Genomic DNA, 17,906 nt, shown 5'->3' on the forward strand with positions numbered 1-17,906 from the left:
CATTTTATGGTAAACCAATATTTGTGAGAGCAAAGCTGCGACTTGTATGACATAATGCGCCTCAGAGGGAATTATCAGGTTCAGGCTTCCGCCAGTTATTTATCAAGTGAAAAAGCCTTAAATGGGAAATTTTCTTGTGCATCACATTCTTTTGTGCTTTGAGATGATATCTTGCCAACAATTCTTAGAAATTCTTAGAGTTTTTCTGAATTACGTAAGTTAATTTCCTTACCAAAATGTGTCACAACAGATTAAGGTTTTGGTAAGAGTACAGATATGTCATTTTTAAGTATGACATTACCTATTAATGTGACTTCGAGTTGATGAATGAGAAAGCACAGTTGCCAAAGGGGAAAGAGAGGATAAAGAGCGCAGATGCAAACAGCAAGCATGCAGGAGAGAAAGCAGGACAGAGAGAGAAAGTAGCAGAGGGAGAAGACCACTAATGATCAACAGATGTATGAGACATCACACAGTTCAGTATTGTACTGAGGACAGTTAGACATACACAAAAATACAGCGGAAACCCATTTAACAAGTGTTACTTCCCTTTGCTACTAACTTGCCGTGATGTCAGTGTAATGATGTTGGGACACGTGTAATGTGCTGTCTCTTGTAAATACCCATTGAAAGCCTGGCGGCAGAATTCTGAAACAGTTGTAGCCGTGAAAGTTGCTTCTGACTGAGGCAGGAATACAAGGAGTTGTTAATTCTAGAAAAAATGAAAGCATGTATGACCATCTCCATATCACTGACGGATGATGATGATTTTGGAGATGTATCTTAATTGTAGAAAACACGCTTGAACAACTCTCTTGACCTACTCTTTGAGTCAAATGTACTTTCTATGTACTGTGTGTGGAATGAAAAGACTAGGGTTTTGGTGGTGGTCGGCAACTGGATTTGAAAATAAAATCATTCCTGCATCCTGCAACAGCTATACTTGATAGGCAGACATTAGATTTTACAGAAGTGCATTGTTGGGCTTCAAAGCAGTGCATGTTTCCCAATATGTGGACACCAATGTCCTCTGATGGGGAATGAGTCCCCACAACATCATAAATCAAGTACACACACACACACACACACACACACACAGAGACATCTCTCATCATCTTCTTTTATCTCTGATGTTATTTTAGACAAATGGTTTGTCTCGTTTTGGAGTAGATATATAATGTGCTTCAGCCAACATGGCAATTCAAATTAAGTAACAGCACATGTGGAGAAGCACTATGCTGTTTCTTCTTGTGTTGGAGCGGGTGTGCTGCGGTCGCAGGAGGGAGGCTGCAGGGTGTGTATTTAATGTGTTCGGGAGTAGTCACGTTAGCAATGCTGGCTCCAGCGTCTCGGCTTAAATCTGAGGCATACTAGAGCTGCTGTAAGGCCACTTGATTAATCACAGTCTGTGGTTGAAACCAGGTGTCCATTTTGGGGAGTGACGGCTGATGAATCCTTGGATTGCTGCACAAATTAGGGGGACATTTAGAAAACAGGGGAATTAGATATAAAAGGAAACAACCTATAAACAGGTTTTAATGTCCCACAAAAGAAATAGGTCCTATGAAATGCTGTGTCCAAACTCATCTCTGATATAGGTAGGAATTTCCTTGATCTTGTCTTTTGACCCCAACATACTCAAAGGGCGGCACAAAGATAGATCTAATATTTTCTGGTAACAGTTTTACTGCAGCTGCTCAAGGAAGAAAAGTCTCTGTACAGTTCCGGGAGATGGTACAAATAATACAGAACAGTTGCCTAGATGTTCCACATGTTTACACTGTAGACAGCAATCTGGGGCAAAAACTTTCAGTCATGAGGACAAGTCTAATTCATCTTTTTTAAGAACTAAAAGCAAAGAGAGAAAAAACTGTATTTGTGTGTGTGTGTGTGTGTGTGTGTGTGTGTGTGTGTGTGTGTGTGTGTGTGTGTGTGTGTGTGTGTGTGTGTGTGTGTGGGTGTGAGACTTGGCTAATGTTCATAGAGCATTAGCTTGATCCATCCTGTCAGTGACGGTGAGTGTGTGCACTGTCCTGTCCCATGGTGGATGTACTGATCTTTCTACTTCTCTTCTCCACTTTCTTTCTCTCCATCTTTCTTTAACGTTTCTTTTTCCTCAGTCATATACATTCAAGTTAAAGTCCAAGACGTTGCTTTGTGATTTTGATTACTGCTCATATTGTACAATGCCATAGGAAATGCTTTTATGTGGCATACATCATGTGTAATAATAACCTAACCCACTTGCTGAGAGATTTAAGAGAGACGTGGAAATATTCAAAGAGAGATGATTTATTTGGTTCGGCAGGATTTGTTTTTGCCATCATGTCAAGTTATGAAGCAATAAAGTTCTTTTAAATCTCATGCTTCACTATGTCTTCCATATAACTGTCTAACAGAATAGATCACGTGATGATAAAGGTTTCTATTACTGCGCCGTAGCACCAGTGCTTCTTCATATTCCTCAAGCTGACACCTCCATGTCGTCTCATGTAAAATCCACTTTTCACATTTGTAAAAAGAAAAGTACATTCTCTTAAAGGCTTGTTGTTTGGTGCCATTACGTTCCTAATGTGATGTCTTTCCTGTGGAAACGTGGACGTCAGTTACGGGCATTAGACAATGAGGGATTTAAAACTATACGTTATGAAGAAAAAGGTAGTTTGGTTTGTTAAAAGCAGGATTGTTTTAAAAGTACCTTCCTAAATCTTTTTGGTTCCCTATTTTGCAGCATGATGTCGCCACTAAAGATGCACTGTTTTCATGCTCAGTAAGTGATTTTGTAGCTCACATGAATGTTCTTGCTCAAACTGGCTCGAACACTTCTTTCATATGAAGATAGCGAAGATGCAATTAATATGCATCTTTCTCATTTTCCTCTAACTTTTGTCCCTCCTTTATCCCTCGCTGTGTTACTTTCTCCCTTCCTCCCTCTGGCTTTTCATGCTGCTCAGAGTTTAAACAGCTTTGTTTTTTTCCCTTGACACGTTGGCTCCAAGAAGAAGTGGGAGTGGAAGGAGGGAAGGAAAGTAGGAGTGGAAGGACAAGACGAGCTCAGCCAAAACAGGGAAGTGACAGTTTGTTTGGTCAGGGCAGCCTATTACTTAGAACTCTCTAATCTTCCTCCACTTGGCCGACTACCTGTAACCTCAAACTAAATGGATGGAGGGAGCCTGGAGGAAGCTGTGTGCTGCAGAAATTATTTCAGTATATTTGTGGACTAACTTGTATATTTGACCCAATTTAGGCCCATAAATAGAATAAACTACCAGGTTCTGCTTGCAATATGCACAGCACAATATTTCCATAAATCTAAGTCTCAAAATAGGTGACACACAGCTACTGATATATATATATATATATATATATATATATATATATATATATATATATATATATATATATATATATATATATATATCTTTATATAATCTGGGGAAGACAAGAATCACACACTAATGCAGAAGCACCAATAGAAGTTCAACATGTTTAGTGCAGCTTGCTGGTAACATCCTAATAATGCCTCCTCTCCGCCAGCTGTGACTGCACATATTGAGTTCATGTGCTCGTCTAAAGCGGAACAGGTTTTTATATCTTTAGGTAAGGCTGGCATCGGATGAAAATAAAAGTCCTTGCATATTCTTTTTAAGAAAAGAAACATCCCAGATTTTATTGTAATGCATTTTGACTTTTTTAGTGCATCTGCGTGTGTTTGCTCCCTGTGATTTTGGGGCTATGTTAATGACAGCTGTTGCCTCTATGATAACGAGGTGATTTCCCATGTTGCCCTGGCAACCCAAAATCACGCCCTGTGTCATCTACTGGTGTGTGTGTGTGTGTGTGCGTGTGTACGTGTGTGAGGCTGGCTGAGAGACTCCTTTTGCCCTTCATTGTGCCTGGAATAAATGTGGGCTGAACTGTTCTTCAATAGCTATAGCGTTAAAACAGCTTTGTTTCCAATCGGGATTTGTTTTAATCTTTAGAGGCATTACAATCCTAAACATGTCAAAGTTGGCAACAACATTTGAATTATTACTTGCAGTAATTTTCCCATAGTTCCTATGAAAAGGAGGTTTTTGTCCCTGTGTAATTACTAGATGTGACAGTGCACGTTGTAGTAGAATTTTACAGGAAAAGGTTAAATGTAATCACTTTACCAGGGAGTCCTGGCACAATAAAACAACAAAGCTCATTTAATCAGTTTCCTGAAACTGCTTTGACTTGCAGGAAGAATGCTGTTCTTGTCGAGTCAAAAACCTGCCAGATGCTGCACAAAGGATGAATATTATACGGTAATTTGCTACCTTAGCATGTTCACCTAACGAGTAAATAACCTGAAATAAACCACAGGAAGCGGTGGAAGTAAAGTTTGTGTCCACCAGTCACGCCTGTCTGAGTTTGTTGGTGGGAAGCCGGTGAGGGAACATGTTCTTGTCACTGCATTACCTTCGGGTTCATTCGAGCATCTGCACATTTGAAGTTGGGTCACAAAATGCAATCTATGACATTCGTGTACAGGAAGTGTGTGTCAATACAAAATAAATGGACAATTAGTGTCGCTTAGCAAGAAACCAATCTATTGGTTTAATTATTTCATGAACTACCGTCAGACTATGTTGGAGCTGGATCGTGGATCGTGAAGGTGAAAGACAGTCCATGTGTTATGGAGCACATCTCTCGAGCCTTCCCTTGGTCAATGGCAAAGTCAGCAGTGACAGGAGCTGCAGTCCAGAAGGAAGTGCAGATTTAAAATGGCAACAACAAAGGGTCAAAGGTCTGCAACGAGCTAAAAGAAACATTCTGAAAAGATGGTGGAAGGGATGTGTAAAGGCTCTGTAGTTTTCTTTATATCCTGTTCTCTCCTGCCCTCTCCTCCACATCATTTCAAGTTTTTAAGTTTATGAGGTTTCCTGTTGCGGTCCTTTATCATCCTCCCTGTTCTTTGCCTCCACTTTTAGCTGTAATAAATAACTTGGCATGTGCCTTTGTGGGTGGCCTCGTGTGGGAAATCAAACTTTTAACTTGGCAGTGTCTTTAACTTGTTTTAGCTGGAGATTCATATGGGGATGAACCCTCAGATATGGTGGTCTTACAACAGCCACATATAAGCATCTCACCTTCCATTCATTCATCCCCCTTTATTATATCCCCCTCTAACTGTCTTCAATTACTGGTTGATGGAGGGGATTTCTGGCCCGCCAGACACAGACGGCACTCAGGACACCTGAGAGATATGTGCATACATGTGTGTGTGTGTGTGGGTGTTAAGTGTTTTTGTGCGAGCAGCTGTTTGTGCGACAGCCTGAATTTGAAAGTGAAATCGCAATTATGGCAAAGCTGAAAGTACTTTAACCACTTGTGTAATCTGCTGTAGCAGTTATGATCACAGGCTGTGTTTGATGGCTGGATGTGTGCGTCTGTGTGTGTGTGTAGTTGTTCTGCTTGTCTGACAGTGAGCAGCTGCATTTTTTGCATTCCTCACTCTGGGAAAGTGATTGTAAGTGAAGGCTAACATTTATCGGTTCTGCTGCTAGCATGTTGTGTTTAAGCAATCCAAAATAAAAACTAATCTCTTCTGTTTTTATTTTTTTTAACGGAAAAAAATAGAATTGTGAAGTCAGTTAATGTCTTTAAAGGTCCTACACTGTAAAAAGTGAGATTTTCCTGTCCTTTTCTTTTACGTAGCACACAGCGCATATTCAGAAGCTGTGCCTTTAAACGAGCCGTCAAGATTTCTGCACAGTTGTGAGCTCACAACTACAAAACACAGACCATTTCCCAGCAAGCACACAAATGTTGACATTCTAAATTTGATGCAGTGTTTTTTTCCAGTTGCAGTATATAAGACATCAGCTGACAGGAAGTAAACAAAGGCCCAAGCTGTTGCCTAACAATGCAATTCTGTTAAAACAAGCTAAAGCAGAGTGTTGTATACAGGTATGGAGACAGTATGAGAAAAGGTTTTTGTTAAACATTCAAACAACTTCTTGCAGAAATTCAAAGTACAAGTATGAACCTGGACATGAGCATATGTTTTCTTTAAGAGCATCCTCAGCAATTGGTTTGACGCGTTTCAACAGAAGTTATCCGACCTGTCGATGCTCCCAACTTTTCAGCTCTCACACTGATTGGATATAAAGGCTTCACAACCGTTTGTGTAAAGCTAAATAAAAAACGTGTTCAAAGTAAAACTAGATAAACAGTATATTTGAATTGTTTTCAGTAGCAAAAGCAGAACTCCTCATTAAATTAGCTCCTGTATCACCTCCTTCTCTTCTCCTTATGTGAGGATTCATTCTGCCTACAGAGACACTTACTTTCTGAGAAAACGAATCCACACATTTCTACAATGGTTACACTTTGCATGACTGGTTTTAGTTTTAGTTTTTAAGATGAACATGTTTTACATTTTTTTATTTTTTTTAACTGGGCTGAAACAAATAATACATTTTCATATTTGATTCATAACTCTACCCACTGTGCTTACACTGCGCAGGTAGTATGTGCGTGTGTGCACGTTACATATTGCGACAAGCAGAATCACATCACAATGTGTCAGAACCACTAATGTTCTCATGAAAACTGCTCATTGCTGAGATGGGCTCAGATTTCCCCCGGGGGTCTACAGCATGTGCACGCTCACACACTAATAATGTCTCAACAACTCCGTGGGAAGTGTGTGTGTGTGTGTGTGTGTGTCTATACGCGAACGTGTGTGTGCAGATAATCTGCCATGGTGCTGAGAGCAGCCTGTCTGTTTGGATCAGTGCCCATCAGGATCAGGAATCATTTCGTTGGGTCTGCTCTCTGCTATCACAGCTCAGGCCTTAACGAGGCAGCGCAGCAGCACTGCTGGATGCGAGTGTGTTTCATTACATACACCCTGTGCCTAATCTGCCTGCTTTTTGGCCAAAAATGTCTTTCAGATCCAAATGTTTCCAAATCCGAATATTTTAACGACAGTTTGGTTTTGGCTTTAAAACCATGAGAATAAGAAATCTGTCAGTTTATATTACACATTTCAGATGTTTTAATCCACAACACCCACTCTCTTCCTGTTGTACTGTATTACTCGGAGTAGGAAAATATACATTGTCGTATGGACAATGTATATTTTCCATACGACATAGACTAAACCAAATGTCAACATTTTCAACACTGGAAATGGGTGCTTAAATGAGCGTTGACTTTGTTCGCCGTAGTAGCCCAGTACAATGCAGGTCTGATATGGCTAGCCTCGGCAGCAGAGCTAGCAGCTAAGTAGCTGCAAAACTGCCCAAATCCAAAAACATTCTTAGTTTTTCCAGAGACGCTTGTTATGCTTGATAATTGAACATGTTTATTTGGTGTTGCTACATGTGCAACAAAACTTTAAAAAAGTAAAAAAAATATTTAGGGAATACATTCAAACCTTCTGCATGAATAAAAACAAGAATTTGGTTGTAGGAACTGATGCTTGTGTTGGATTTTAAAAACTGTAACTTGGAGTCTGTGTGCGGGCTGAACTTTAACGCTTCCGTTTTTTAGTAGGTGATTTCCCCAGTGTTGTCTTTCATCCTTCCTCACTGTGATCTGTGCTGAATTCTCTCAGAAATAGCAGCGATGTAACAGCCCACGTTTGATTAAAGTGAAGCTCTGAATTACAGGCTCCTTTCTTTACTTCTCGCTCAAAACCAGCCTCTGCTTGCTTGCATTCTCTAACTCTTATACTCCATTATGTATTTGCTGAAAATAGTGACGCATAGAGAGTGATTACTTAGGTCTGGCAGTGTATATATTTGTTTAATATAGTTTTAAAATACATTATAATGCATGTCTTAATACATATGTGATGGCAGATTTAGTTGATACAATCTTTTCTGATTCACAGAACTAAAGAAATGCCCGCATCCAGGAGATGCAGGCTTTCATTATCTGGTGATCAGCCAGCTAGATATAATAGTGGGGGGAACTAGTGGAGTAATGGGCATTCCACCGAAAAATACTGCTTATTGCAAGTGTGTGTGTGTGTGTGTGTGTTGTGTGTGAAAGAAACAACGCTGTGTCAATGCAAGATGCTGTAATCCACTCAGTGACCTTTAGAACTTGCTCGGAGGTGTGTGTGTGGAAATGTGTCACTAAAGCTTATGCTTGGAGGTGGTCTTATCCAACCGGTGACCCTCAGAGCCAGATGGTGTGTGACTGCGTGCCTGTGAGAGTGTGTGTCCCACCTATGAGCCTCCTGGCACCACAGTCAGTCCCCCCACTGACCAACCCACACTGCCCTCCTGACAGGCCAAACAAGCCCCCCCCCTTATCCTCCATCCTTTCAGTTGGGTGTGATCACATCAAAGTGAAACAGGGAGGATTACAGGTTTCTGTGCCTCTAGGGTTCCCAAGCAAGACCTCTCCCCCTCTAACTGTAACTCTCTCTCTCTCTCTCTCTCTCTCTTTCTTTTCCGTTCCTGCCACTCTCCACTGGGAACCACATAATCCCTGTGGTGTCAGGAGGACAGGGCACCATGTCAGGACACATATAGTACAGCTGGATATGCAGAGCCAGCTAGCTGGGCCTGAATAGCCCAACTACCCTATTTGTATGTCTTTTTAATTTTTCCTATTTACTTAAAGTATTTCATTGTTTTGTTCTGTCCTTCATCTTGCTTTTCAAACTTTTTCATTGTTGTTAGATTTCTGGCCTTGCAGACACAGCCCCACTTCATTGGCGATACACAAACGCTACTTAAGCACAAAGCCCCAAATAACACCAAAAAGGCTTTTTGTTCTACCCCGTCTAAATTCAACTCCTGACCCACAACTGTGGATGCTATTGTCAAAAATAGTTGAGATCCCAGGGAAGCTGCTTTAAATGAGGGAATCCATGTTCGGTATGTAAATTAGGCTAAAGGGACATAAAGCGTATAATTATAGTTTAACGGATGAAATCTAATAATCATTTTAAAGCAAGCGTGTATTACATAACAAATGTAAAGTGATTTTAACAAATGTAAACCTGATAATAATAATAAGTGTATCTGAGTATAGTGCAGTCCAAGTGTAGAAAGTACGGAGAAAGAGGAAGTAAGCAGGGTGTTGGCTTCAAGGGATGGGGAACTAACGGTGGTTGAGAAGAAAAGACACAAAGCACAATAATGATGAAGGATGAGATCAATAATCATTTTATAAGCAAATGTGTACTAAGTAAAGTGATTAACAACTGTAACTGTGATTATGATAACTAATCTGTGTTAGAAATGTGTGAGTGTAGGAAAAGGGGAAGTACAACAGATGTTGAACACCCAGACACGAGCAGAGCTTGATTAAGTAAGCGCCCAGACAGGGAAGTTGGGGTGATTTCCTCATGCACACACACACACACAAAAGTTAGGTACTTTTCGAAGCACATGCACCAAATCAATGATGTCATGTTTATCATGGGCTGAGGGAGGACGTGTTGGGGAAGAGGGGGGAGAGACGGGAGAGGCAGCCCAAAAGTGTTATAAAAGAAGTAACTTGCAAACAGCAAGATGGGATTTCTACACGAGCCGTCCAGACGCTCTGAGAAGAAGATACGGACGATCGCCACTGAAGTATTCGAGGACTTCGTCTCTGTTCACGGAAAGAAAACCGCCGTTCGTGGACAAAGATTGAAAGACGGAGATTTTCCTCTCCCCACTGCTCGACTTTAACAACTGAACAATGGAGGAACACGGCAGTCCTAGAAAGACTTTGTACTGAGCCTTGAGGACTGTTGAACGGACTCTGCTGCGGGAGCAGGAGGAGCGAGGGTCTGGCCAGACCTTCGCTCCTAACAACTCCAAAAGAACCTTTTCATCGCACCTTTGAAATCCAGCTCCCACCGAGCCGTCTCGGCATCTAAAACCAATGAGTATAATCAAAGAAGAAAATTAAAGTAACGAATCAAGTGTAGTAACATTTTATGTGAGCTGTAGCTTAACCCTTGCTAACTAACTATAACCTGCAATAAATATCTAATCTGCATTTAAAGTAAATTTCTCAAGTGCATTTATTTGCTTAAGTAGTAAGAGTTCCTCGTGGCAGTAAAAAGTTAAATATATTGTATGTCTAACAACTGAGTTCTGTAAGGTTATCATAGAGACCGAATCCACTTCACAATCCCTTATGGTTTTAGAAGTAATCCTAGCCGTTAAAACCTAACCTGGCATTTACCAAGAGCCCGGATCCAGAAGAGGGAAGCTGCCATAACTGACGCGACTGGTAGGAGCGCCCGGGGTCAGGGTGGCCTCTCGGCCGAGTGCACTCAGACCGGAGGAAGCAGGGTAGACGTCGGGAGTAACGGCAGTTAGCAGAGCCAGGCGAGTTCCCTCGCAAGAACACCAGCTCGACAATCTTTTAATAGAGAGCTGAGTCAGTAAGTAGCCCCGTATCGGGCCAGAAGTACCCCAGGATCTAACACTATTAACATACAAATTCACCCCACACACGCACACATACTTTACAGTCACATAGATGAGATTGGCATGTGGTTACAGCTGGCAGCACAGCCTCCACAGTTGCAATGTTGCTATTGATCCACTTAGTACTGGAATTTGTTTTATGTTGGGTCAGCGGGCCTGGATATTTCTGCATCTGCTGAGCAAATGTTTATAATGCAACACTTGTAATGTTGGCAGGTGTTGCACTATGGCCGGCCTGCCATAAATACATGCCGGTTGAATCTATTGTCCCTCCTTTGCTTTGGAAGAATCTGCATCTGTCCGGCAGGATTCCTCATTGAGGTGGAGCAACAATGCAAAGAGCCTCTGTAGATTTAATCTACAAAGATGTGAGATAAGAGGAGGGCATATGTAAACAGTAGGTCGAACTGAACTAATCATAACTGAATAGAATGGAAGCATGTCTACTACAAAGCCAGTTTGGTCCACCCGGGAGTGGCATCACCGGCATGATGTTGCCAAAAAGTGCTTTATTTTGCATCCTAATGCCACGGTAAGAAGCCTATCGCAATATTCATCGCATGTGGCTACTTGGCTGTATGAGGCTTCAGCCAAATCCCCCATCCAACTAAAGCCACACATTCTCTGGACACATCCGTCAAAATCGAACACAGTGACAATGTGTTCTCCTACTCCAGAGAAGAGAACGCAATGGCTGGTGACCTCCACAGCTACATCTTGAAATGTTGAAATGACTATTGGAAGCCAATATTCAGTCATAGACTATCTGCCAAAAATATCACTCTGCTTCCACAGCGCTGTTAGGTGCAGTTTTTAATGACGATGTGGTATCATTAACTTCAATGAAGCATGACGTCCAAACACTAAGGCAATGTTATGTGTTAAGTTTAAGGTTGCCTTCAAAAATGATTAATTGATACATTAATAGTCATATAATATGGACTTCCTATTTCTATGACCTGATAGACCTATTCTAGGTCTGGTGCTGACTGTGTATTTCTATTATGCACCAGAAGTAGAAGCTGAGCTTCTTGGCGGCTGCCATTGAGCAGCTATGCTCAAGTTAGTGTTACTATTGCTGCTGAGTACATTCTAATGTATTTGTTAATGCTTGTGTGTGGAATATGGAGGCGCTATAGAAGCATGATAATGTAATGAAATGAACGTGATGCTGAATGTGTGAGTTTAGTGATGCTTGTATATGACATTTTGCATTAAACATAATGAGTATTACATAACACACATGGTTCAGTTAATCATCTTTGTCTTGGGATCTACTTCTGTCATACGTAGAAAGAAAGTGACAATTTTGTAAAATTAAATATGCAAAGACCTTGGCTGACATCTATAATTATAGATTATAATTTTGATTGATGAAGTCTGACGGTAGTAGTATTTTGGGGGATTTCTGTATTCGTCTGAAAATAATAGAATAGACTCCCTTAAATGTAATTAAAGTACAGTAATTAGTGTTGTCATGTGAGCATTCCTGCTCGTCTGATTAAACAACACAAAAGATTAGACAAAACACTTTATCAAACCAACCCAGTTGAATTACTGAACTCATTATATTGTCGGCCTGCTGTAGTCTACAATGTGAAGATGACTTATGTTGGTAAATATGATACGATCCATATCAGATTTCCTCTTTTAACGCTTTTTTTCTTCTTTTCTGTTCTATATATTTTCATGAAATATCTTAATTGAATAAGACCACAGGGGGAGACTCCAACGTGGGAGACACCAGCCTGATTGTGGTCTCACGGCAATCTAAAGATCATTTCGGTTCATTGATTTGCCATAAAACAAAGATTCACTAACACGCTATTAGGAAACGGAGCCCTCATCTGTTTCAAAAGCACAGAGGCTTTGGCTGAGACAAAAGCCTTTGTCAGGATCACAGCGCTCACTCTACAGTCTGTAGAGACATCAGACTGGTTTATGACAGACAGGTCAGCAGGGGGCAGGCAGTGGGCTGAAAACACTGCACAAGCACAAGCACACACTCACAAACATACACATGCACCAATAGCTTTAATTGTGCCCAAGTGCATGAAAGTGTTTTAAAGCACTGAAGGCAAGTGTGCATTGTGTGTATGCAGGCAGATGTGAATACAGCACACACACACACACACACACACACACACACACACACACACACACACACACACACACACACACACACACACACACACACACACACACACATACCGCAGTGAACCCCCTAATGTGCGACCCATGACCTCTCTGTATGGGGACCCTACCCTGGTGAGAGTGGGTTTGTAGGTGTGTGTGTGAGAGTGTGTGTGTGTGTGTGTGTCAGGGTTGCTAAGCACATCACTGCACCTGCCGTTGGAATGAAGATTAAAGGACTGGGGCGAGTTGAGAAAAGATGGACGCAGAGTAATGGTGGAACAAGCACCGTACACCAATTGAGGATTCGGATTTTGGCTTAAAATGTAAACATGTTGATTCATGATCATTAAACTCCATAGGTAATTTTGTCAATAAACTCATAACTTTTAATGATAAACTCCATCCAGACCGAAATACTGAGCATATCAGTGGACAGCAGAGGAGAGGATTATGCTGCAGTAGTTGTTTGACAAGTTGAATGGATGCTTTGATACTTTTTTTTTGTCCCTCGTGAAAACTTGTCATCAAAGCAATACATTGTAACTGACTGTGTTGAAGCTAACCAATGCAAATGTCTGTAAAATAAGAAAAAAGTTAAGAAAAACTTCCACTGTCCACTGACACTTTAATGACTCAAACTCTGGCATGGCATGTTTTTAAAACTTCACATCAGTGAAACTTTTCTCCTTACATTTGAAGCTTTTCACACATTCATGTGTTCAGGGTTGTCATGAATAGCTGATGCATACTTCAACTTTGATTCGTGTACACGATGATGTAAACCCTCATATGTTCTAAATGTGTGCAAATTACCCTCTTACTGTATTTACGGTGGCTTATCAGCCTACATGCTGTCCACACCAGCATGTCGTCATTTTATTGTGTCAGGACATCTGTCTTTCTGTTTGTGTACTCTGTATGTCAGAGCTGTTTTTAAGTCTTTTGAGGGGAGTCATGTGTCTGGTTCAAGTAAGGCCTCTAGTCAAGTCACATCTCACAGCAGTTACACCCAAGAGTCATTGTTTGTGACTTGAGGCCTGTACACGCTGTGCAACAACAGTGATCTGGCTTCATCCCGTGTCACACTGTTCCAGATCGGTCCAATAAATCCTTGCTCGCAATATGTCGAGTAGTGATAAGATCACGCCGGGGGCAGCCTTTTGTACTGAAGGCTTGCACGTGGTGAGCGTTGTAACACTTGGTTAACTTTGTAAAACGGTGCCGGTTAGGTTTAGGCAACAAAGATCACTTAGGTTTAGAAAAAAACATCGTGATTTGGCTTCAAATAAGTACGCTTTGAATGTAACGCACTGTAAGATACGGACGGTGCATCATGTGACAAGTGGCCAAGTATAAATACATTTTCGGTTTCACGCAGGAGTAAAAGTCCTGTGTTTGACTGCGTTTCTCTCATTATTGTTCTTCAATGTTCACATTCAACTGGGCCAGCAGCCTTTAAGATGGACCCGAGTCCAAATCACCAGAGGGAGTCTCTGCTGCTCTCTTGAGGCTTTAAAGTCTCATTAGACGTTGATCAAAGTCACTGATCACACTGATGGACAGTGACGTTTTAGACGGGTACCAATTCAAATATACAGTAGCACACACACACACACACACACACGTTGAGAACAACATAGTGCATGTCCCTGCCCCTTTCCACTCCCCTCCTCTCACCTCCCACCTTCCCCTCCTCTCTTCAACCCCTCCCTCACTCTCTTTCTCTCTCCCCTCTTGAATTAAGTCCATTATTACTGCCTGCTCTCCCTCTGAGCACTTCTCCTCTGCTCAGCTTCTGTGAAAACTGCGTGTGTGTGTGAACTCCTCTCGTGTGTGTGTTAAGAAGAGTTTTATGTGTGTGCATAGGGGTTGTGTGCTTCTTCTCTAAGTGGAGCTGGAGTGCAGCCGTTCATCAGTGGAGCTGACTGCAGACAGGGGGATACTCAGATCTCACTGCACCCCTTTTGAACTCACACACACCGGCTGCTTTTTGGACTTTTTTTAAGACTCGCTGGACTTTTCGCACCAGAGTGGGACTCTGCCGCTGCTCTCTTTCTGCCCTCCAGGCACCATTCCCATCACTGGAAATACTGAAGTTTTTTTTGCCACTGCTGTCTGAAAATGACCTAAATCTATTGATTATTTCTGAATCGATTATTTTTCTTCACAATTTTCATTTCCTGGACTCTCAAATTTTAAGATTCACCTCCACTTTTCTGTGCATTCTCATTGAATTTAGACACGCGAGAGCTCCTGTGTGTGTGTATACAGCACTTTCTATTCTGATAGTAATCAAGAGGGTTTGTCTCGTATGGACATGTTTGTTTTATTTTGTATTGCAATGGAAAGATTATTAGGTCAAACAGGAAAAAGCAGTACAGTAACTCTGAAAACCGTCAGTGCTGTTCGAAGCACGTCGAGCTCAAGTGGACACTGATCTTGACTTGGAATGTTCTGAACTTCTTTTGGAATTTGGTTCACCTGGAAACGGATGAACAGGTGAGTTTATTGGTCCAATCAGGAATATTTACTGCTTTCCTCCCTCACATGTTTTCATCATCATTCAATGATTATTATTCAGATAATGATGCACCACAGAAAGGATTTGGGGATTTCTGACAATACTATATTCAATTTAGCGGTATTGACTTTAACTACATACTTGTTTCATTTTGTATTAAAAAAACATTCAATCACGAGACAACTTCAGCACAGACGGAGTGGAAATCCTGGTGAAAGAGTTACTACTCAGCCTGCTGTGCTTGTGACCTGATCTTGTGCAGCAATGCTATTACTGAGCCATTACAAACCCAAATATCTTTTTACCAGTCACGCTGATGATGACACGTGGGCTTCTTCCTCAGAGGACCAGGTTGAAAGTGAGTTGTCTTCTCCCAGAGAGCTGTTTGGAGGAGCTCCAGTCAGGAGACCAGAGGCAGCTCTGTAAGGTCCCGACTCACTGCCGCTCCTGGGTTTAACACGGCCAAATGGCCGACTACCAGCTACCAGCAGGCTGCCATCGCCTTAGCGGCTCCTTCATTGTCTCTTTTTTTCAGAGCTTGTTATACCAGATGAGAGGTTTAAGCATTTTTGTGACCATAGTGAGGCAGTTCTACATTGCAATGTATCAGGCTGTGCAAGCCTGACTCATAAAAGCTAAAATATTATTAAAAGATATCAATAATAAGGGCTTGGTAGGGTGCACTTGCATTTTAGACACAAATACGGGTTCACAGGCTGGGAAACTTTCCATTGATGATACCGGGCCAGGTGGCTCGGCCCCAGCGACCATCAGAGCGGTGTAACCTTCCTGGTTCTTTCATTTACTTTGTGTCTTTTAGAACTACTGAGCTCTCGAGCCCCAGATCGTTTCGCTTTCCCTTTCTCACTTTGGTTTTTTTCAGTTTAAATCCCATAAAGACTCCTAATCACTTTTGGCTTACAGCTGCTTTACTTTGACGTTGTGTGTGTGTGTGTGTGTGTGTGTGTATGCACTTCCATTTATTCATGTAACCAGTTTTGTCCCGAGACCCTCCACTAAAAACAACACTGTACTTCTAATCCATAGTACACGGTACACTTTTCCTAAACATTCGTGTGACTGAGTGTTGTACGCTTTGCGTTCCTGCAGATCACTGTGAAGGCTTGTTCCTGCCTAACTTTCACCTTCACTCTTACTGTGGGTCTGACTTTCAAAATGAATTCATTGATGGATCAATGTATCACAACACCGAACTGTATTATACTGTACTTTCCATTTCGTTCGGAATAGATCCGCCTTAATCAACCTTTTGTTTCTTTTCTCAGTTGTCAAGAGAAATGTGACACATGCTCAGCTCTCTGCTCTGAAACAAAGCTATCTCATGGTTCTAAACAATAACGTGGTCCTAGCTGCAGTCATTGTAAAAGTCATACTTTTTCACATGCTCGCTGCATTCTGCTTCCTCTAGAACTCGTTTGTGATAGTCTGCAGCGTGTTGACATGCAGCCAAGCCGCCCTGCTTCACCTGCTCTTCCTCTCTTGCTTCCCTCGGCACATTTGAGGAGTCCTGCTTTCATGTGTTATCGTTTTCCATTTCTCAAGGATTTTCTTTAACAGCCCAGGACGGAATGACTTTTGACATGGCGGCTGCACTTGTACTTCTATACAGTACTTGTGAAGAAACTGACCCCCATTCAGTCTCTAGAGGATTTTTCCAACCTTAACTATCACGTATACATGCTGATCACCACCAACCCTAATCTTTAACAGTAAACTTAAGTTGTTTTTTCCCTAACATCGGCCTTGAAAGCAAACTTTTAACACTAGGATAAATGGTTAACCTTGTCTGATTCAAATCACAAATTGTCCCCAGATGGGAGGTTAGTCTTGACAATGTGATGAATACAAAGCATGCACGCACACACCATTACTCCTCTGGGCTCTGATATGCTGTATATCATGCGCACTTGGCAAATGTATGGTTCAAATAGCAGTAAAATGCCAGAATGAAAACGTGGCACGGAACATGTGCATACAATACTAATGCATTTCAGATGTGTTTTATCATGACAAAAATGATAAGTTTAACTGTTTGTTATGAGGTGAGTGGGATAAAGAAGAACTGTTACTTTTCACCATTTAGAGGAAATGTTAACGCTTTCAGTGTAGTAGTTGAAAAAACTCCCCCCGACCAACTCCCACCTTGACTCACCTTCTGCATCCATCCTGCCTCTTCCCTCCTGTTTCTCCTGCTCCTCTTCATCACTTCCTCTCAGTCTGCTGTCTTTTTCCTCATTGTACTTCAACTCACCTTTTAAAAGTCCCTTTGTTAGCAGGGACAAATACTCCATTGAGGCAGACAGCATACACATGGGAATGAACAGATGTCTGTTATTTCAGTGATTTAACAACTGTCTGGAAGAATCAATAAGAATCACAGGCACTACATGTGCTGTTTTCACATTCTATTCTTTTCAAAGTATTGTTTTTGTCTTGCTTGACGCAGACATACTGAAACACATCAATATACCCCTAAGACACAAGATCAATGGGGACATTTCTTTTCCTGAGGTTGGATTTTTGCATTCTTGCATTTCTTAGTCTCCATAATTTGCTTAATCTCCCCCCCCCCCCCACCTCACACCTCCATCAGACAAACTGGTGCAAAAGCCACCAGTAACCTGCTGTTTCAGTCATTTTGTTCTGTAAAGCTGAGAGCCCTCCCTCCTCCCCACCTCATTCTTCCTCTTCCTCCCTCCATCCATCCCTCCTTCCTTTCATTTCTCCGTCGCAGGGAGGCTTAGACTTGTTGGTAACAGGCCAGCGAAACTCTTTTCTCCCTGCAGGCGAAACAATTGGCTCCTTTCTCT

General features: G+C 41.6%; 1 protein-coding gene across 3 annotated transcripts in view; it reads left to right on the plus strand.

The window, feature by feature from the left end:
* sema3b (sema domain, immunoglobulin domain (Ig), short basic domain, secreted, (semaphorin) 3B) overlaps positions 1-17,906 on the plus strand; it is a 70,764-nt gene that overhangs the window by 24,731 nt on the left and 28,127 nt on the right. Inside the window, exon 1 of one of the 3 annotated variants that reach the window (XM_079273512.1) lies at positions 4,187-4,292. The exons of 1 other annotated variant lie outside the window; for it this stretch is intronic. The gene's annotated coding sequence lies outside the window, so the exon portion shown is untranslated. Of the gene's footprint in view, positions 1-4,186; positions 4,293-14,439; positions 15,054-17,906 lie in introns of those variants that run through there. One more of the 3 variants, XM_079273510.1, reaches the window with a different exon arrangement.

The sequence above is a fragment of the Melanostigma gelatinosum genome (assembly GCF_949748355.1).
Source record: "Melanostigma gelatinosum genome assembly, chromosome: 8".
Lineage (NCBI taxonomy): Eukaryota > Metazoa > Chordata > Actinopteri > Perciformes > Zoarcidae > Melanostigma > Melanostigma gelatinosum.